The sequence below is a fragment of the Suricata suricatta genome, chromosome 5 (genome assembly GCF_006229205.1).
Source record: "Suricata suricatta isolate VVHF042 chromosome 5, meerkat_22Aug2017_6uvM2_HiC, whole genome shotgun sequence".
NCBI classification, from domain to species: Eukaryota; Metazoa; Chordata; class Mammalia; order Carnivora; family Herpestidae; genus Suricata; species Suricata suricatta.
The window spans coordinates 120,495,300-120,517,476 of NC_043704.1; the positions used below are offsets into that span (position 1 = coordinate 120,495,300).

The 22,177-nt window shown below is 44.5% G+C and overlaps 1 protein-coding gene and 1 long non-coding RNA gene across 2 annotated transcripts in view; both read right to left on the reverse strand.

Moving 5' to 3' along the window:
* Positions 1-22,177, reverse strand: part of CLSTN2 (calsyntenin 2) — a 589,043-nt gene that overhangs the window by 198,242 nt on the left and 368,624 nt on the right. The gene's annotated exons all lie outside the window — the stretch shown is intronic.
* The window catches only part of LOC115292211, a 54,226-nt gene continuing 47,102 nt past the window's right edge, over positions 15,054-22,177 (reverse strand). Inside the window, exons 2-3 of the long non-coding RNA XR_003908863.1 lie at positions 15,675-15,813; positions 15,054-15,146 (exon numbers count right to left, since the gene is read on the reverse strand). This is a non-coding gene — a long non-coding RNA (uncharacterized LOC115292211). The remainder of the gene's footprint in view (positions 15,147-15,674; positions 15,814-22,177) is intronic.

A 22,177-nucleotide genomic window follows, 5' to 3' on the forward strand; every position in this document is an offset into this window, starting at 1 on the left:
CTGTAAGTGTGTGTGTAATACACAATGAAATCCTAAGGGAAGGAATTCTCTCCAGCACAGGTCACACAGCAGCAAAGCTGACCTCACATATTAGGCAGAATAGGCCATTATATATAGGGCATGCCTTGGTAATATAAAGGTTTTCTGTATGAAATTATCTCCCCTATTACTGTGGCCTACCTTTCCGTCATTGGGGCAGGGAGGTGTCTTTCATTCCTCAGAGAAATTTCAAAATGTGAATCTCTGAGAGAAAGAAAAATAGTGAAACTCATGTTGAGGTGCAAACGATGGATAGCAGATCCTTCTGGATGTAGAGCAGACTGGAGCAGGTCTGGAGCGGGTGGGGAGAAGTACCTGGGCCGACATGGACACGAGGACAGAAAGGAGAATGAGAGGCAGCTGAAGATAGTGTGTGCTGACTGGCCCTAAATTGAGGCATGAATATAAAAGTGATCAGAGAAAGGAAAAGTCCTTGGTTTTGGGCTCTTGTGCTCCAGAAATGAAACTATAGTGTTCAATCTAACCACCATGCCTGGGGGATTAGGGTGAACCATTTCATTTCTGAGAGTTTGAAGCCAAAGAACTAGAGTTATACCTCATTTTGGTAATTCCACCATTTAAGATGAACTTTTCCAAGGGCCAAAGCTCTATAACTTGACCACAACTGATTAACTTTGCAAGTCTAGAAGATAGAGCCAATACCCAATACGTGTATCATCATACTTCCTTTCTACCCAAGTGACCGTTAATGCTAATTCTTCCTGGCATCCTCCATACTGAGCCAATATTAAGCATCAGAATCCTCTCATTTCAGCTTTCCAAGTTGCTGGAGTTAATTGATTGAACTTGGCTCTTGGGTCAAAAGCTATTTCCCTTTCTTGGTCAAAAGCAATGAAGAGGTCCTACGTATAAATTCTTCAGATTCTATCTCAATGTTTTTTCCTTGAAGACACAATTCATGGTCAGATACTATAGCACATATGCAATTGATCTTTGAGCATTTGATAAAAACTCATATGAAAAGAAGTACACACAGTCAACACACTTAACAATTCCTAAGAGGTGGGTGGAAGGAAGTATTACCTGGGTATCATAAAAGTATATTTGCTATGCCTGCTTACTCTCTGTTGCTTTGGGAAGAAAAATGATTCACTGAGGCCTTATGTACATGAGCTCCAGCCATGTTCAGCAAGAAAGAAATATTGTATTGTGTGTTTTAGTGGTAGATCTGATCTTTGCTTGAGCAAAAAAACAGAGGAACTATGATAAGTTAATAAGTCCATTCAGGTGATTCACTTTTGCTCCCTCTCTTGTTTAGGATTCCAGGGAAGTAACTAGAGCTCACCAATATGGCAGACTCAGGAGAACCATCCTGTAAAAGCCATTGAACAAAACCACAGTGGACTCAAGCATTAGCAGTCCTGCAAAACCTCTTTGGAACCTTGAACTCTTACATTCTATGTCACTGGAATGACTTAATGTCTCCTGTTCAACCAGGAAAAGTTAAAAAAAAATATATATGGCCTATTAGGAAAAGTTCAAATTACATATGCGTGCGTGTGTGTGTGTATGTGTGTGTGTGTATTCTATTAGGAGACACCAAATAATACATTTTACTCATTGTTTCAGTAAATGGTGTTTTGTGAGAAAACCATGAACAAAGCAACAATTCTGTTTAAAATGTGTGTATAATTCTTAGGAGAAAATAGAATCTGGGTCCCTTTAAGGAAAATCACACATAACTTTTAGAGATGTGAAATCCCTCTCAGGAGAAAAAAAACTGTAAAAAATAAAGGTTAGATAAGATGTTCTTCCAGTGTTTACTATTGGGCAGGTTAAGTGGATTGGTAGATGCAGAGACCCAATATTAACCATTATTTTAAATCCTGGAGAATCTGCCAAAGGCCACATGCATTTTACTCTCTATCCATTACCATTATCCTCACAACCACACTCATGGTTATCATTACCTCATTTTTGTAGGTGAGTACCGTGAGATGCTGAAATGTGGTCCATTGGCTGAAGGTCCCTGGGGAAGGTGGGATGCTGACTGTATGTAGAGATGCAAAGAAGGGTTTCAGCCCCAACTTTAGATAAGTAGGGACTGAAAATGGCTCAGTTCAGAGTTTCTGCATATTTGACTCTTTCTCCAACACTGACAACTTAATTTTCATAATTCAGTCCTACACGCTTACTGAAAAACCCCTTTGTGCAAAGTGCATGTGCCATCAGGGGACACTGCCTAGAAGATCTGAATGGGCAGAACTGGGAACACAGGCAGGCAAGGCACAGCAGAGAGATGTGGATACACAGAGCGAGCTGAGAGGGAGCGGCAGTGAGCGTGGATCCCTGAAAACACGGTGGCGGGGCCAGACACGACTGCACCTGTCCCCTGAGTTCTTACAGCTCCCAATAGCCCTTCTCTAAATGAGAATACCCAGAAAAACTTGTTTCAGCTATTATATGCAGGATGGCTGCATAGGCTTGGTTAATATGAAATTCTAAATTTGAATAAACAGTGTGATATCTTGTTTGATGAATTTTACAGTCAATTCAACCAGTGTGGAATAAACACCTTTGGGATGGTGAGACTTATCTGAATGTTTGCACGCCTAGGAGAATTGAAAATGGCACTAGAAGAGATGGCAGGGTTGGGGCTCTGCCATCCCCTGCCTTCTCTCCTACTCTGTGTATTGATTTGGAAGAGGCTTCTGAATGTCTCTACTCGCTCCTTTGGATGAAGACCCAGCCTGGGAAGCCATGCATGGTTTCAGTAAGCTGAGATGATAGGCCATTATATCTAAGAGTACCATATTGAACCGGCAAACACAGATAATTGAGTTACCTTCAAAATGATCATTCACACTGAAAGGCTTTGGATTCCTTTAAATGAGGAGCAGCTGTGACTTTAAAGTACCACCCAGCAAATATATAAATTCCTATTTTCAGCCCTGTTCTGAAGAAACTGAAGTGTGCAGTGGGTTGCAAGCAGCCCTTCCACCCTCCCCATTGCCTCTGGAAAAATCCAAACAGTGATGAGTGGCAGCCACACATGTCACTGCCTTTTACCACATGCATGGCCTTCTGCTCCATGCACTCAGCCCCACCCTTTACCAGACAATCAACACAGGAACACCAATGTCAAGTCAATGACAAATCCTGCATAACAGAGCCTGCATCTACTCAATGTCTCCCTGCCTCAAATCCTTCAAGACTAATGCCTGGGGAGCAAACTGGCGGCTGGTCAGAACTACTCCTCATCTAAGTCAAGATAGGGGGAACAAAATTTAGAAAGTGCAAGTGAGGATATGGTGCTGACCAGAACAGATCCTAAGCCACATGGTCTACACTGATTTCCTAGTCTCCACATGCGTCAAAAGCAGATGGCATTTGTTGGACACAGTCGGTTGTGCCCAGACGGCTCATACAGTTCATTCCAAATGGCCCCCTCCCCTTGGAAATGTCAAAACCCGGTTCTTCCTGTGCTTCTGCAGAGCTCTCAGTGTAGAGAGGACAGTGCCACAAATACCAGTACATATTTGCTCTTCAAAACCTTTGAGCCTGAGATGCATATTGGGGAAATAATGGTGACTAAGAAGTGGTTCAACACTCATGAAATGAGTAGGGGTGGTCAAGACAAACAGATTCTTTCACTGTGCAGGGTAATGGGGTTTGCAGGTGAAGAATGTTAATGGAAACCTACAGGGGAGGCCAGGAACCTGTATCATATCAGGGCAGGTATCCCAGAGGAGGTGGCCTTGGACTGGAATCTTAGAAGTTGAGTAGCAATGGGTCAGGGAGTGGGATAGTTTTACCCTGAAGGAGAGAGTATTTGGGGTCCCAGGAAGGGCATTCCAAAGGCTCAGAGGCCAAAAAGCCCATGGCCCTTATAGAAGTAGTACGGGCTGTGATAAATTAGACAACTGTTCAGAAGATACTCAAGCAGCCTTCCCTGCCTCCTGGGAGGAGTCTACTGGCATGCAGTGTGACTGTGGGCTGGGAATAGGACTTGTTTTGGCCACTGGTAGGTCAGTAAATGGGATGTGAGCAAAGACTTGAAATATGTGTGCACAGTCAGGTTTGCTGTCTTGTGCTCCCTGCCTTTTGTCAGGAGAACATATTTTGGATAGCTTCAGGCCCAGCCACAAGGTAAATGTGGAATGGACCTGAACTCTACGTCAGATGAGCTCAGCTTAAATCAGCCAAACTCTTTACAAGTATGTAGTAAATAAATGTTGATTACTATATGCCAGTGAGAATTGGGGTGGCTCATTACATAGCATTACAGAAATATAGCAGACTGATACATGAGACAAGGCAAAGAATGGGAAGAGAAGAAGCTGAAGAAAGGACATGTCAGTCATAACTAACTGGAAATGAACACAGCAGAGAAACAAAGGGAGCAAGAAATGGCCCCAAGACTGTCTTCTTTTGGATGGTCACCCATGCCTGACAGCGTAAGTTTGAGCACATAGCAGTTACTCAGTAAAGACGGGTGAAAGACCAAACCAACAAGTCCTCCACCAGCACAAACAAGAATCTGCACATATATCAGCAATGACAGCCTACTTGCAGCGCTCACTTGAAACTATCCTTGGCAAAATTTCAGGTGAGGCGGTGGCCTAAAAGTCTTTCAGTTAACACAATAATCGCATGAGCTCACTCAGGGTACCCAGAAGATGCATAAGGACTGAAGAGGAGTAAAACTTCATATTCTAATTATATTTTGCCAAGGAATTCCAAGCTCAAGAAAAATCTTACAAGCTCTAATATAGACAAGGCTGAGCATAATGAAATGCCCAGTTACTGAGATCAGAAACATTCATTCAGTAAACACTTATTAGGAACCCGGTTTGTGCACTGCACATTGGTAGACTCTGGAAAATACAAGTTCACTCTAAAACAGTCTCTTAAAAGCGAAGATTTATGTGCAATCTTATTTCAAGTATATCAGTACCACAATTTCTTTATTGAGCCAACCTCATAGTAACCAACGCTGTGGTTTTGCCTTAAAATGAGCTTTCTCAAGCTAAAATGGAGCTAGCCATTCTTAAGACCTCTAGAATTGAGAATCAAAAGGTTCTCAGAGTCACTGGGGATGGTCACAGAGAATAAAACAGACAAAATCCCAGAATCATCCTCTTCCAGCAGATCTGGAAGGTAATTTCATCTCAGTCTCTTTAATTATGGGGGAGCCTCCATGGTGAATGAGAGGAGAGCAGAGAGACTGCTAGAAGATTCGGCCACCAGGGTCGAAGGGATGGGGTGTCTTTCTGTCTTCAGAAAGACAAGGTCAGGGAAAGAACTGGGCCAATGGCCACAACATATTCTGTCCGTGTGCTCTTCCTACAAGGTGACTTGAATACTCCTTCCACCTGGAAATGCTTCTGAGCACAGAAGAAGCCACAGCATGGGAGTTCCAAGGCTTGGTCATGAAAGGCAATACAGTTTGCAACGGTTCTCTTGTGATAGTCATCTTTGGAGCCCAGAGACACTGTGTAGGCATCTGAATGGCCTGAGGCCACTATGTTGTGTGGAAGCCCAGACCACATGGAGAGGCCATGAGTAGATATTCTGGCCACAGCCCCAGCTTAGTTCCAGATGACAGCAAGCATCAGCTGCCAGATACATGAGCGAAGACAGTGTTGGATGACTTCAGGTTCCCAGTATGAAGTTACTCTCAGCCTTTAAGTCTTTCTACTGAGGGCTCCAGGCATCAGGAACAGGGATAAGCTGTCCCTGCAGTGCCCCTTCTAAACTTCAGAATCCAGAAATGGTTGCTGCTTTACTGCACTAAGTTTGGGGTGCTTTTTTGCACAGCAATAGATAACTGGAACAGGAATCATGATGGGGATCTCCTCCCCAGTTTCTCCTGTTAACTTGCAATTAATAGTTAGCAAGTCATCAGCCCCACAAAGGCGGGAAGTAAGCATTCCATTGTGCAGGACCCAGAGAGATAACCATCCCTTTAGAATAGTCGGTTGCAACTGAGGGTGATTTACCCCTTGGGGGACATTTAGCAATGTCTGAAGACCTTTTTTTTTTTTTACTATTTATTTATTATTTTTGAGAGAGAGAGCATGAGCAAGGGAGGGGCACAGAGAGAAGGAGACAAAGAATCTGAAGTGGGCTCTGCACTGACGGCAGAGTCTGATGTAGGATTTGAATTCATGACCTCGAGGTCATGATCTCAGCCAAAGTCAGATGCTCAACCGACCGAGCCACCCAGGCACCCCAAAGACATTTTTGATTGTCACAACTTGGAGGAGTGGTGCTACTATCATGTACTGGGGAGGGGCCAGGGATGCTGCCAAACATTCTCCAATGCAGAGGGCAGCCTCTCACCACAAAAATCCATTCTGTCCAGACTGTCATTAGTGCTGGGGTCGAGAGTCTCTGCTCTAGAAGACAGAAGCACTCGGAGCTGCACAACTTGCTAAGAACGCCCCATTTTCTCAGGGGCATCCTACCTGCGCCAGGAAATGTGGTTGAAGACCCTTTGCTTTCAGGTGTTAAATCAAGCCATCCACAGGCTCTCTGCCCCAGGGCACTCAGCCCCAACAATGTCCTTTTGCACCAGGCTCCCCTTAAAGCAGAGCAATTAGCCACCTGCTCTCCACTCAGGAGAACTGTTCCTTTTGGAAAAAACAAAAACCAAACCAAACCAACAACTCCCTAAGGATAGTAAATTTTAGGACAGCGTGTCTGCTGCAGGTGGCCAGGAAGCTGTGACTGTAGGAAAAACTGTCCAATTTCAGTGCATCACTCTCATCAGCTTCTCTGACAAAAAGCCATGGACAAAAGGAGGGAGGAAACAGCCCCAGTGCACTCACTTACCCTGCTGGTAACTGAACACAAGGAGCCCTCCCCTGTGCTGCAAGCTGAGTGTTTTGAATGAAAAGGTGTGGAGCAGATTGTCCTCCAAATGGCCGGGGTGTTTTCCAGAAGCTGGATAAGAATCTTCTCGTTCAGCAAGATTTACGCCCTATTTACCATCAGCAGCAAGGAGAAGGCAAGGCTGAAAGTCCCCTTCACTTTTGTATCGAGGGCAAGGCTCCCTGGCTGATTTATGGGCCCGCACCTGCACAGAGCCATCGGAAGTCACTTTGCACAACACACCCTCTGCACTGCGAGCAGCCTGGGCCCAGGGCAGAGTCACACTTGTCAGGAACCTAGGTTGGTGACCAGGCAAATTCCCAGTAAAAACTTCTGGAGGAATGTTGTGCAACAGCATGGAAATCAAGCCAAAATAAAATATGCAGAAAGGATGAAAGTATAATGAGACCTTGTCATTTTTCCCCCCAAATGATTATCAAAGTAATTATGCTCACTGGAAGAAAAAAAAAACCTTCAGATAATATGGAACAATAGAAAAAGAAATAGGGGCACCTGGGTGGCTCAGTTGGTTAAGCATCCAACTCTCGATTTCAGTTTGGGTCATGATCTCACGATTCATGAGTTCGAGCCCTGTGTTGGGCTCTGCACAGACAGTGTGGAGCCTGCTTGGGGATTCTCTCTCTCCCTCTCTTTGCCCCTCCCCTCTGCATATGCTCTCTCTCAGAATAAATAAATAACCTTATAAAAAGGAAATAAAAGAGTATTGTATGGAAAAGGGGGTGGGGAGTAACTGTACATTTATAGAGGAGAACCGAACAAACACCACGTCAGCCAGGAGATCAGATCAACATCACTGGTGGCAAGTCAGGTTGCTAGAATGTGCCTCTGATGTCATGTGCTGCAAATAGCCTTTTACCTCTGTCGTCTTCCTCCCTCAAACTCACTGACTCAGTCTAATCATGAGAAAAACATGAGACAAATCCCAATCTAAGGACATTTTTCCAACACTGGATCAGTATCCCTCAAAACCTGCAAGGCCATCAAAAACCTAAGGAGATGGGGTGACTCTATAATGTGGAATGCTCAGTGGAATCCTCGAACAAAAAAATGGACATTAAGAGTAAGGAAATGTGACTACAGTGCGGACTTGAGTTAATAATAATATGTCTATATTAGTTCATTAAATGTAACAAATGTACCTATTGATATAAAAAGTTAATAATGGGATAAAATGAGAAAAGGGTTTACGGGAATATACTGAACTATCATTTGACATTTTTCTGTAAATCTGAAACTTCTGTAAACTCTTCTGTGGATTTAAAGAAACAGAGTTTATTAAAAACAAAAATTAATTACAAATCTTCTATAACTGTGCCCTTCAGATTAAACTATTTTTAATGATGTGGTTAATAGCCTTCTCTTTGCATATGCGATCATTCTATATGTATACAGTTTTATTTCAATATTTTTAAAGAAAAAATAGGGTCATTCTACATCTTTTTAACCCTATTGTTATTCACTCTCTGGCTCTCATTTGCAAATTTAGTCAACATATATTACTATAATTTTCCATTATGTGAGAGAAGATGAAATAAATATAGGAAGTGCATTAGAATTTCTTCCATAAGAGACTCTTAAATACAAAGAACAAATTGAGGGTTGATGAGGACTGGCAGCAGGGGAAAGTGGGTGATGGGCTTTGAGGAGGGCACTTGTTGGGATGAGCACTGGGTGTTGTATGGAAGCCAATTTGACAATAAATTATATTTAAAAAAAGGAACTACCTTAGAACTTCTTAAAGTCAAGTCTACTTCACAAATTACCCTGCACCAAATTAAGTGCATATTTTAGAAAGATAACTGCTAGGCAAATACCAGTTTCAGCAAGATTATAAAGGGACACACCCAACCTACAGGGAGGGTATAGGACAAGAACCCACATTCCGGGTGTTGTATCACACACTGCTCACCTGCTCGCCTCCCCACTGACCACCACCTCTTCTATTTTCCTGGAAATCCTGTAAGGCTGACCTGTTTGTCCTCAGTTTCTGGAAAGAAAACTGGGGTTCTGAGAGTACCTTTCTCAAGGTCGTACAATTCAAAGAGTAAGTGGTTGGCCGGTGTCTGAACCAAGTCCAACTCCAAAACTGGGGCTCTTTCTCCTTCATAAAGCGGTGCTGTTGCCTGGACCAGGTCTAACTTCAGAGATGAAGAAACTAAGGCCAGATGAGTGTATGATCAACTGCAGCCGGCTGCTTAGAGAAGCACTGTGACGTGTGTGACAGGGGCCCCAGCTACTTGTTTTCACCCAAAGGGAATACCGGAGTGGTCCAGTGGTTCTCTGCGCGCTTTGGGGGACTACACGGCACATGCACTTCTGCTAAGGATGAAAACTTCTAAACTACGGTTTCAAGGCCCCCCCGTGGCTCACAGGAAGCACAAGGCCAAGCTGGATACAGAGATTTCCAGGCCCCAGCCACAGAGATCTCATTTAGTGGGACTAGTTTATGGCCTGGGAATTAGCAAGTTTTTTAAATTCCCTGGGTGATCCTGACGTGTAGCCAGATTTAGAAGTCACTGAGATGGATGGTCCCTTCTGGTTTTAAGATTCTAAGAGTAATTGATTAGCAAACTAAATCCTCGTAATTCCTTTTCATAAATATCACTGTAATTCCAGAGTCCTGTCTGATCTTCTTCATAACTTTTCCTTGGAGGAGGTTGGAGGAAGGGAAAAGAGAAAGAAAACCCAATTCCTTATGGTACAGACAAGGTCCTACAAGTTTGAGGGCCACAGTTAAACCTGGACTGCCCTCCTCAGACCCACACCGAAACCACTGCCCGAGAAGCAGATGGTGTGGTGCTGGTCATGCCTGCTGACACAGGGCAGCTCTGCTAAGAGAGCCACTGCACACAGTGACACACTCCCATTCTCTCCTAATAGAGCAGCATATGTGGGTCTGTGTTAGGTGGCCAGAGCCCTCATCTCTGCCCCCCACCTCATTAGCTAAGAGACCATAAAGCCCGCCCCACTGTCTGTCTGGAAAAAGCAGACAAGTGCAGTGCACATCAGATTAAGAGAGCAGCTGGCCAGGCTGAGGACAGAGAAGATGTGGCATCTGTACACCGAGAAACTATAGATCTGGAAGAGAATGGTCCACACTTGCCTGGTCTGTTCTACAAAATGTGTGTTCCCCCAGGTCTTACGCAAAAAAAGCCCCCCAGGAACCAGTTCCAGGCCTGGTGCAACAAAGGGCACTAGCTTTTGTGCAATTATTTGCATCCTCCTCCAGCGTCCCCAGATAAGAGCTCTCTGGTGAGCTCATAGTCACCCAGCGCCTGAGAGTTTGGAGGGTGCACTTAATAGGAAAGCCACCACTTACTGAGCGCCCCCTAGGGGCCAATAGTGGAATTCGACGTGTTAAGTGCTTTGCCTCATTTCTTCCTTGCTACCACCCTTGTAGAAGAGATGTTATTATTCCTGACTCATCAGTGAGGCTCAGAGGGACTAAAATCCTTGCTCCATTGGCAGAGCTGGGACTTAAACCCACGCATGAGCAGGGCTGACTACCAGACGGCCTGTGGCAGTGTTAGGGATTCGGGGTTTAGTCTAAGAACCATGGGTCACAGACACATCAGTGGCTCCAGGTTTGCACTGCATATTTGCATATTCCTCCTCCAGCTGAAGTGCAGGGAAGGGAGTGGAGTGGTTGTAAGTGGAGACCCATCGGTAAGTGCCTGAGACAGGGAGCAGTCAGAGAAGTGGAAGGAAAACCAAGAAGCTCACTCTTGCTATCCTGAGGCCTGCGGATTAAAGACTATTTGACAGGAGTGCCTGGGTGGCTCAGTTGGTTACAATGTAGACTCTTGGTTTGGGTTCAGGTCATAATTTTGTGGTTTGTGGGTTTGAGCTCCTCATTGAGCTTCATGCTGACAGTGTGGAGCCTGCTTGGGACTCTGTCTCTCTCTCCCTCTCTCTTTTCTCCACCCCAAATTGCTCTCTCTAGCTCTCTTTCTCAAAATAAATAAATAAGATTTAAAAAAAACCACCAATTGACAATCATTTCCATGGGAACAGGAGGATATGTTATCAGTGTGGACCATAGACTCCGTATCAGAATCACTGCATGTGCTTCTAAAATTCAGATTCCTGGGATTTGCCTCAGATTTGCTGAATCAGAAGCTCTAGAAGAAAAGCCTCAAAATCTGTATTATCGAGAACTTGGATTAAAAACTTGAGGTCTGAAGTCAGAGTACCTGGGTTTTCACCCAAATTCTGTCCCTGTTGGGGTGCCTGGGTGGCTCAGTTGGTTGAGCATCTGATTTCGGCTCAGGTCATGATCTTACAGGTCGTGGGCTTGAACCTGTATCAGACTCTGTGCTGACAGCTCACAGCCTGGAGCCTGCTTTAGATTTTGTGTCTCCCTCTCTTTCTGGCACTCCTCCACTCCCATTCTGTCTCTCTGAAAATTAAATAAACATTAAAAAAATAAAAAGAAAACGAACTCTGTCACTGCAGTGAGTCTGGGAGAGTTATCTGCTATTTGTAAAACAGGCACTGTGCTGGCGTCCAACTCATATGGATGTTATGAGGGTTCAATCAGTTAACACATATAAATCCTTTAAACTAGTTCCAGTCTAAGAGTAAGAGCTCAGTTAGTGTTCAAGTACTACTGAAAGGGACAATGCAAACTAGAGGTCAACCAATAGAGGGTCAGGCTCCATTCCACCCTGGTAGACAGTCTTTCTTCATGGGGTCACTTCAGGGCTCAGGAACTCAGACTGAGGGTGATTATATTCTCCATCTCAGGTGAGGCCAGTCCCACAACCTGGGTACACCTCCATTAGCCGTGGCAGCCAATGTTTCCACTTCTCCCATGTAGCCTGGAAATTAAGGCCGCATTGTAGCTGCTATGGGTTAAATTGTGTTCCCCCCAAAGACGTTGAAGTCCTAACTCCTGGTGCCCGGGTATGTAATGATCAAGTTAAAATGAGGTCATTAGGATGGGCCCTGATCCAACATGACTGTGTCCTTAGTAAGAGGAGAAACTGGGACACAGAGATAGACGTGTACAAAGAGAAGATGATGTAAAGACACAGGAGGAACACCACCTGTAAGCCAATGAATGCCTGAAGGCCCCAGAAGCTCAGGGAGAGGGTTAGAGCAGGTCCCCCACCCAGCCCTTAGAAGGAACCAACCTTGCCAACACCTTGATTTTAGACTTTGAGCCTCCAGAACCGTGCGACAATAAATTTCTATTAAGTCAATTACAAAAGTGTTTTTAATGTGTTTGTTAGAGCTGCCCTAGGAAATTAATACCTCTGTCAACATGGAATGGGCAGGGCCTCTGTAACCAGAGAAGGAGAGCTGAATGACTGTTCTCAAAAAGTAAACCCTAAATTCCTGAAACTTGGATCCTGAATCTGGCCTGCTGAGCACCAGCGAGGGCCAAAGCCCTTCCAGAGACAGAATAAGAGGTCCAGCTCTTATACTGACAGGGACGAGGTGGTTTGCAGTTCTTCCCTCCGGTGTTCATCTTCTGGGGGTGAGGAGGGTGAGTCTCATAAGGACCTCTAGCCTCTTCCTTGCCTTGCAGCTATGCCATTTGCTTCATGATGACTGGGATGTACTTAGCAGCCCCATTAGCCTGCTGCCCTCTGAACGCAGATGATGGAAGCTTTTGGCAACTGGTTTTCTTCAGCACAGTTCACACTGGGCAGCAGCAAGTGGTTGCATGAAAGAAAACACAAAAGACCACCTGCCCTGGGATTTCAGCTTTTGGTACGTTAAAAGTAGTTGGCTTTCAGCAAAATCTTGGCATGTCTACACTGGCCCTGATAGGCTGTATACTTGGCAAAGGGTCAGTTCCCATCCCCACCTTGGTTGGGTGTTGGGGGGTAGCTCTGTGCCACACAGAACCCCAGAATTTAGGTGCTGAGCAGTGAGGGAGCTGTGTCACCCCACAAGACTTGTCCATACTGTAGGGGATGCCAAGGAGGGGCCTGGCTATTGGCAGAGACTGAGAAACCAGAAAGAATGAAGGCTAAGCCCAGTCAGATGGCACTCCAGACCCTTTGTGATGCCTCTCCAAATACAGTTCCATCTCATCTTCTCTTTCCCATTAGGCTCCAGAAACGCTGAACAATGCGTTTTTCCTGAGTTCAAGTCCTGTCTCTACAATGTACCTGCTTTATGAGATTGGATACGACACTGAGCCCCAGTTTCCACCTCTGTAAAATGGGAGACTTGAGATAAAATGTTCAAAGGGACTTTGCAGTGCTCAACACAAAGTCAGCACTTACTGGTAGCTATTATTGATCACCTTTAGCTTGCTCATCAATAACCGTATTCAATAGTACTCAGTCTATAAATAACTCTGCTGAATGTTGACAGAATTAGCAAAACAAACAAATTTAAAAAAACAGTAATTGACTCATTCAACCTAGCTTCACAGTTGCTTCCCAGGTCCAACACTTATACTCTAAGAGGGTAAAGGGTAGTTTTCTGGTATCTAGTGTATAGATAATGTAGACTCTGCTGTGGCCTGCAGCTTCTGTTCTGAGCAGGGGACCTGTTCTGATAGCAGAGTGAAGGTCATAGGAGAGAGGCCATTCCCAGCATCCCCACCCTTTGCTCCACACACACACACACACGCGGGCGCGCACGCACACACACACATACATGCACATACACAGTCATATTCAGGTGTCTTGCAAATTCATTTCTCCCCTCCTCTTGGAAGAACTGACTTGCTGAAACACATGGCCCCCAAATTATAGGCGCGTGATTGGATTAATACCAGTGTTACAGAAATCAGCAGCCACCTGAAAAGACTCTGTAAGTAATCACATTCTCCCTTCTGTCTTTGTTACAATAATGTAATATAAAATAATGATAATCAGTCAGAACTGCAGTCTCTAAGTCTTGCCATCTGGTTTACCCTGTCTCTGTCTTCAAGATTCTGGCTGTCTCAATCAGGGGAGTCAGCCTGCAGGCTGGTTTCTTGGAGCACTTGTGGCCCCAGGGCCTGGGGAGGAAGGGAGGGTCTTCGCTATCGGGGATGCACAGAGTCCTTTGACTCTTGTCAGAGAAAAGCCACTTCAAGTCTCAATGGGGCTTTCTTTCCCTTCTGCATCCTCTGAGCAAGGGCACTCGGCTAGAATTCCCTTGATAACTTCTTCCCCACCTGCTGTCTGCCACAAGTGACTTTTTGGAAGAGTTAGAAGGTGGGACTGAAGTGTGTATTTCTTTAACGGCTACCATCTTCATCACATGTGATCCCTAAAAGATGAGTACTCCTTGTACCTTGCTCCATTTCCTGCCATAGGTACCAAATGAGTGACCAGGTCCAAAGATAACCAGAGACAGGCTGCCTGTCCCACACTTGGATTTTAATCAAGACCAAGATGCAACTTACCCTCCAAAAGGAAGATAATAGCAACATTTTCCTCAGTAGAGGCAAATAATCCTCTGCCTTAGAGCCCCCACACAGCAGCCGTCAGCCAAAGAAATGTCTGAGTGGGGTAAGGAGCCAGTTACTCCTTTAAGAAGCCCCTGTGATCACACCTGTGTTGGCATTTATACCCTCCTGGACAAAATCAGCTCCCCTGGAGCCTCAGGCCTTGCACCTGCCGCCCATAAGGGTAGGAAGTAGTAACAGTAACGACACATTCCTGAGGCTCTAGAGCAAAGAAAAGGTAGGTTTCCAAGCTCAATTTTCCAGACTGCCAGCCTGGCCTTAAACTTGCTTGCAGAGGGGTACCTGTACCTTTTGCCAGTTGACATTCAACTCAAACATGAGGCACATCCCCCCTTCCCCATCTGCAAATTGCTTACTTACCCTACAAAACCCTTAAATGACACCTCCTCAGAGAACCTTTTTGGATTTCTCTAGATGATTTAGTGATACTTTTCTTAGTGCATGGAGCAGCCCCTCATTCTGTGATTGATTAGAACACACCACAATTGTTTTCTTTTGTGGGTTTCTCCATGTGGCTCTGAGTTGGCCTAAGGCAGGGTCCCTGTCCTTCCATTTGAGTTTCCATAGCCTAGGGCAGGGCTTGGCACAGAGTGGGTCTTTAGCAAATGTTGCTGTGTGCTAACTGCGTGAACATGAAATAGATAATGCACAAGTAACAGAGAGCAGAAACTTTTGGCTGGGTAGTGATGAATGAGGCCACCAGGCTGTTTTTTCATTTTAATGTTTTAAAGCTGCCACACTTCCTTTGTTGATTCAGGTCACATCCAGGAGAATGAGTCATTTCTCAGTGGCCGGGGTGGATGACTGGTTTAGCTCATTCTAGAGAGACTTTCTGTAATGGATGATAAGCAATGACTTTATGATAATGCTTCCTCCCTTTGGGACAACATTTGCATGTTTTTCCCAATGCACGTTTGTATGCAATGTCTCAATCGCAGTGGGATACCCTTCCAGGGATACGAGCATCTTCATTTTGCAGATGAAGAAACTGAGGCCCAAGAAGTTAAGCAGCTGGACATGTGGTCATGTGGTAAGCTGAGATAAAGCTGAAATGAGGCTTCTACTCCTGCCTCCTTCTGTTGTATTTTCCACAACACCAATCTGCCCCTCCTCGATCAAGCTGACATAGCCAGACGTAAAACCCAGGTGTCATTTTTTAAAATCTGATCTGCTTATAACAATCTCAACAGCATGCTGGATGTGGAGCTGCAAGTACTTCTGGGGCTGCTATTTCTGCTCTCACGACTGTCTAGAGGGCCTGGTCTGATGACCTCACCACCTTACCTCTGATTATAAGTCAGGCTTTCTCTGTGTTTCCCTCAGTAATACCTACTCATAATGAAATTTCAAGTTGACTCACCAAAAAACATTATTGTGTCTCCTTTCTGCTCAAGACTGTTGGTGGCCCTGGTGAAACTGGGCAGTAGGGATGAGATACATAGTGTGGCAGGGGTCCTGGGCAGCAGCAGAGAACTTCACTGGGATGACGAGGCAAGGGTCTGGGTAGTGACAAAGAGGAAACAGGGATGACGAGGATAAAATTATAGTCAGACCATGGAGGCAGGGACTTTGGGCAAAGCCTGCGCACCCTGCTAAGATTTTCTAGATAGTGGGGACCCATGGAATCATAGAATCATATAATGTTAGAGCTGAGAGAACTCACAAAGGATCTGGCCCATCCATCCATATGATAGATGGATAAACTGAGGCCCAGCAAGGGACTGTGACTTGCCAATAGTCGCAAGGTGAATTACTGGCAAAGGAAGTGTAGAATCAGAGCTCTGACTTGAAAGATCATCACTGGTGGAGGCATGGAAATGGAATAATCTGCAAAGAGATGGATGAGGTGAATGATGCTGATATACCGTGGCCCAGAGCTCACACATTTACAGAAAGGGAGTCAGAGAGATGTGGAAACAGACCCCTAAAGGAAGAGCCAGTAGAGAGGAGTGGGCCAATATCCAACGAGCTCCATCTGAGGTCACCTTCAGAGTCAGACTCAGTGGCAGGCACTCCATATTGTCCCCTTTACTTGTCCGAAAGCCCAGTAAGTGAATGAAGCCTCCTGAGAAGAAAATTTGAGGTTCAGAGAAGTTTGATAACTTGTCTGAGCCTGACCCTGGCTTTGAACACAGGTCAGTAAGACACAAAGATCCCAAGCTCTTTCTTCTCAACTGAGCCTCCCTAAATTTTACAAGGTCCTGCTAGGATCTTAAGTAAGCAAACAAGGATGGAACCCCTCCCTCCATTCAGCCCACTGCCAACCTACTGCCTGCTTCTCCTCTTGTTGCTCCTGTCTCATGTCTGTTTCTCAAGGAAGAGCAAAGGGATCCTTTGTGTACAACTTCTCACCAGAAAAGACAAGAAAAATTTCCTGGGAGATATGCAGACCAGAAAACCCAGTTTCCACCATGCGAAAGGGATATGGATTGGCAGAGACCATCACAGACCCTGATCTTTTTTATTGACTCAGCACCTTCAATGTTGAGAAGATCAAGTCCACATCGATGACATTTCTCATCCACTCATTACAACCAAATATTCATCCCAGCCCAATGGACTCTCATTCTATGTGCTTTCTGTTCAGAAACACAAGCAGGTTTGGTGGAAAAAAATCAATTGAATTTCTAACTGTATGCAGAACATAAGAGCAAAGCCCTTGCTGAGCACCTGTCTCTTTGCTTTCTGTAGGGTTCAGTAAATGCACCTTGATGGTGCTTATGCTCAACATGGAATTCTTTGATTCCATGGCTCCCCACTGTTGCTTACCTTTAACCCAGCCCAACCATACCTCTTCCTTTTCCAATCCCACAACACTGAATAGTCTAGTGTCCCCTGTGCACATTTCTTGTCTCCTTATCCTTGAACTTGCCATTCTCTCTTGGAATGTCTTTCATGTCTCCCACCCTCTACCTTTACCTAGCATTAAGACAGCTCAGGTTACCTGTCACTGCCTTGGTCCCCAGGGCTGCGAGCTTTCCTCTACCATTTCACTGATCGCTGTTCTGTCTGTGTCTATCTCCTTTTTTGTCCTTCCCCAGGACAGGAATTGGATTGATTCATGTCTTCCAGACCCAGAGTCAAGTATGTTATTAGAAAACAGTGAACACATTCTATAAGAATAAAGGTAGAAATAAACTAACAAATGGACAAATCCAAATGAGTACTGTAGTGGCACAAGTGAGCTTGGAAGCTTACTAGAATGAGTGGAGTCCTGAAGAACAAATGCTGGAGAACACAGGTGCACCTCTGTGAGAAGAGGGAAGGAGGCAGTCAGCACTAACCAAGGGCACATGGAGAAATGAAAATGTCATATGAGGCATGAAAGAGAGAGAGAGATGACCTGGCTATAGTTTTAGGCTTATGGATAAAAGTAATCAAACACAGGGAAGACTTCCCCCATGAGGGGTCTGAAGACCACAGCTAGCCTGTAAGACACCTTTGTGTGAACTGGAAGAAGGTGTACCCTTTTTGTGCAGATGCTAGACTGAAGCCACATGTCCTGGAAAATGATAAGTAACTTTGTGTTAAGAACCAGAAGCCTTCTAGAACTGATCCATGAATTCAGCAAAGTCACAGGGTACGAAATCAATGTACACAAATCACTTGCATTTTTATACACCAATAATGAAGCAATAGAAAGACAAAGCAAGAAACTGATCCCATTCATCATTGCATGAAAAACCATACAATACCTAGGAATAAACCTAACCAAAGACGTAAAAGACCTGTATGATAAAAAAACTATAGAAAGCTTATGAAAGAAATTGAAGAAGACACAAAGAAATGAAAAAACATTCCATGCTCATGGATTGGAAGAATAAACATTGTTAAAATGTCATTATTACTCAAAGCAATCTACATATTCAATGCAATCCCAATCAAAATTGCACCAACATTCTTCTCAAAGCTAGAACAAACTATCCTAAAATTCATATGGAATCACAAAAAAACCCAAATAGCTAAAGTCATATTGAAGAAGAAAACCAAAATGGGAGGCATCACAACCCCAGACTTTAGCCTCTACTACAAAGCTGTCATCATCAAGACAGTATGGTATCGGCACAAAAACAGACACATAGTCCAATGGAATAGAATAGAGATCCCAGAACTGGACCCACAAATGTATGGCCAATTAATCTTTGACAAAGCAGGAAAGAGTATTCAATGGAAAAAAGACAGCCTCTTTAACAGGTGGTGCTGGGAGAACTGGACAGCAACATGCAGAAGAATGAAACTAGACCACTTTCTTATACCATACACAAAAATAAACTCAAAATGAACGAAGGACCTGAATGTGAGACAGTAAACCATCAAAACCCTAGAGTAGAGTAGAAAGCAGGAAACAACCTCCTTGACCTCAACTGCGCCAATTTCCTCCTTGACACATCCCCAAAGGCAAGGGAATCAAGAGCAAAAATGAACTATTGGGACATCATCAACATAAAAAGCTTCTGCACTGCAAAGAAAATAATCAAGAAAACTAATAGGCAACTGATAGAATGGGAAAAGATAGTTGCAAATGACATATCAGATAAAGGGCTAGTATCCAAAATATACAAGGAACTCACCAAACTCTTCACCCCAAAAATGAATGATCCAGTGAAGAAATGGGCAGAAGACATGAATAGACACTTCTCCAAAGAGGACATCCAGATGGCCAACAGGCACATGAAACGATGCTCAGCATCACTCATTATCAGGGAAATACAAATCAAAACCACACTGAGATACCACCTCACACCGGTCAGAGTGGCTAAAATGAACAAATCAAGAGACTATAGATGCTGGCGAGGGTGTAGATAAACAGGCACCCTCCTACACTCTTGGTGGGAATGTAAACTGGGGCAGCCACTCTGGAAAACAGTGTGGAGGTTCTTCAAAAAACTATCCATAGAACTCCCTTATGACCCAGCAATAGCACTGCTAGGGATTTACCCAAGGGATACAGAGGTGCTGATGCATAGGGGCACATGTATCCCAGTGCAGCACTTTCAACAATAGCCAAACACAGAAAGAACCTAAATATCCATCATCTGATGAATGGGTCAAGAAGATGTGGTTTATATATACAATGGAGTACTACATGGCAATGAGAAAGAATGAAATCTGGCCATTCGTAGCAAAGTGGATGGACCTCGAGAGAGTCATGCTAAGCGAGATAAGTCAGGCAGAGAAGGACAGATACCATATGTTTTCACTCATAGGTCTAACAGGTGGAACCTATCAGGGGACCATGGGAAGGGGATGGGGGGTAAAGAGTTAGGGAGAGGGAGGGAGGCAAATCATGAGAGACTCTTGAATACTGAAAACAAACTGAGGGCTGAAGAGGAAGGGGGGAAGGGGAATGGGGGGGGTGGTCAGGGAGGAGGGCACTTGTGGGGAAGAGCACTGGGTATTATATGGAAACCAACCTGACAACAAACTATAAAAAAAAAAAAAAGAAAGAAACAGGAGCCTTTTATTTTGGTGGGTGGAGACCAGAACTTGAGGGTATGAGCAGAATGAGTGCCAAAATTCAAACTTCTGCATGAGGTGCCTTTGTGCAATGCCTGACCTACACAACTGTATGTGGTAGCCTGACCGTGATAGTCCAGGTAAGATGTATACAGAACAAGAAGCACAACTGAAGACAAATTATTTTCGCACAACCTGAGTTTTAGAGGTATTCAGCCTTTTTGTCAGTCCCCAAGCGTCAAAGTTCACTTTCCTCTTCCAGAAACACCCCCTGTACTGTGAGCCTGTGTTCTGACATGAGTCCCCATGAAAGCAGTGCCTAGCACAAGGACTTGGGCCAGGTAATGTACTTGGGAGGTGTCTCAGGAAGTCAGAGTAGGGGGGCAAGAAAAACAAGACAAGGAAGTATGGGAAGGTGCAGAATTGGGTTAGTAATAGCTGTGCACAAACTGAAGCTTGATCCATCTGGGGACACTTTGAGGAAACATGTAGAATGCACATCAAAATGCACATCCTTCACCTCTATATAAGGACGAGCATACAGGATGTTAGTGACCACCACCATCCTCTGTCTACCATTAGTTGGGAAGTGTCACTGGGAACATGACCTTTCTCATACTTCCAGGCAGCATGTATGAGGTGAGTGGAGTCCAGTGGATGTGGGATTCTGATGGTGTGAGCTCATCTGTCCACTGTGATGGCACGAAAAGCAGGTGGGCTGAGGGGGCCGGATGTGGGTCCAGAAAGTATCTGCCATAGCACATCCTTAAGTCAGATCTCACACTGGGAAGCCTCTCTTTGCTTGAAGGGTTTCAGGGAGAGGAGCAGCCCCTCCGGCTCTTTCTCCCTGGAGAGGTCCAAGTGTTGGATGAAGATTTGGCCCTCTGCCATTCATTCCCTGGAGCAGTTAGCATCAAGGGACCCTGAGAAAGGCAGCCTCCAGTCATGAGAAATAAAGGTGCAAGCATTGCAACCACAGTATGTGGGAGCCAGGCTGGGTACTCAGGGCCATTCCTTCCTGAACAGGGGAAGGAAAAGGCACCAGCGTGGCTCTGGCTCTTGGGTAACATTGAATTACTTACATTTAATATTTTATGGCAGGCGTAATGATATAAGCTGCATTCTTGAGTATCCATTAGAAATGAAGGAACATTTATATTTCAGTGGCACCCAGCCATAGATTCCCATGCCTACTTTGCTGAGGCCATGCTGTGAGTACAGGAAGCAGAGGAGAGGCCATCGATCAGAGCTTGGATCTTAACCCCATAAATATGACCTGAAGTGCTTATGCCTATAAAATCAAATGGAAGGGGCTGATTTTTTATAAGGTTGGGCAGAATTTCTTTTTCAATTCAAGGTGTCACATGTATTTATAAACCAAATCACAATCCTTTCAGGAAAGGACTGAATATTGTTTTGTGAATACCAAGCACTTAGCACAGGAAACAGATGTGGAAGGAGAGTCACCGGCCAGGGGGCTGGCCAGCAGACCCCAGGACCAGCCACTCCTGCTGTACAAACACCAAGTCATCAACTCAGAGGATACAGAAGACACCTCATACTGATGAGGATGGCCATGATCAAAACCCCCAAAACCCAGAAAATAATAAGTGCTGTGAGGATCTGGAGAGATTGGAGCCCTTATACACTGCTGGTGGGAATGTAAAATAGCAGAGCTCTTAATGAAAGCACGATGGAGGTTCCTCAAAAAAATTAAAAATAGAATAACCATATGATCCAACAATTCTACTTCTGTGTTTATATCAAAAATCATTGGAAGCAAGGATTCAAAGAAATATTTGTATATTCATGTTCACTGCAGTATTATTCACAATAGCCAAAATGGGGAAGTAACCCCCAGTGTTTGTCAATACATGAATGAGTTTAAAAAATGGTATATACTTTAGCGACTCTGACCGGTGTGAGGTGGTATCTCAGTGTGGTTTTGATTTGTATTTCCCTGATGATGAGTGATGCTGAGCATCGTTTTATGTGCCTGTTGGCTATCTGGATGTCCTCTTTGGAGAAGTGTCTATTCATGTCTTCTACCCATTTCTTCACTGGATCATTCATTTTTCGTGTATGGAGTTTAGTAAGCTCCTTGTATATTTTGGATACTAGCCCTTTATCTGATATGTCATTTGCCACTATCTTTTCCCATTCTGTCGGTTGTCTGTTAGTTTTTTTGGTTGTTTCCTTTGCCTTGCAGAAGTATTTTTATCTTGATGAGGTCCCAGTAGTTCATTTTTGTTCTTGATTCCCTTGCCTCTGGGGATGTGTCGAGGAAGAAATTGCTGCGATTGAGGTCTAGGAGGCTATTTCCTGCTTTTTCCTCAAGGGTTTTTATGGTTTCCTGTCTCACATTCAGATCCTTTATCTATATAGATGCTGGCGAGGGTGTGGAGA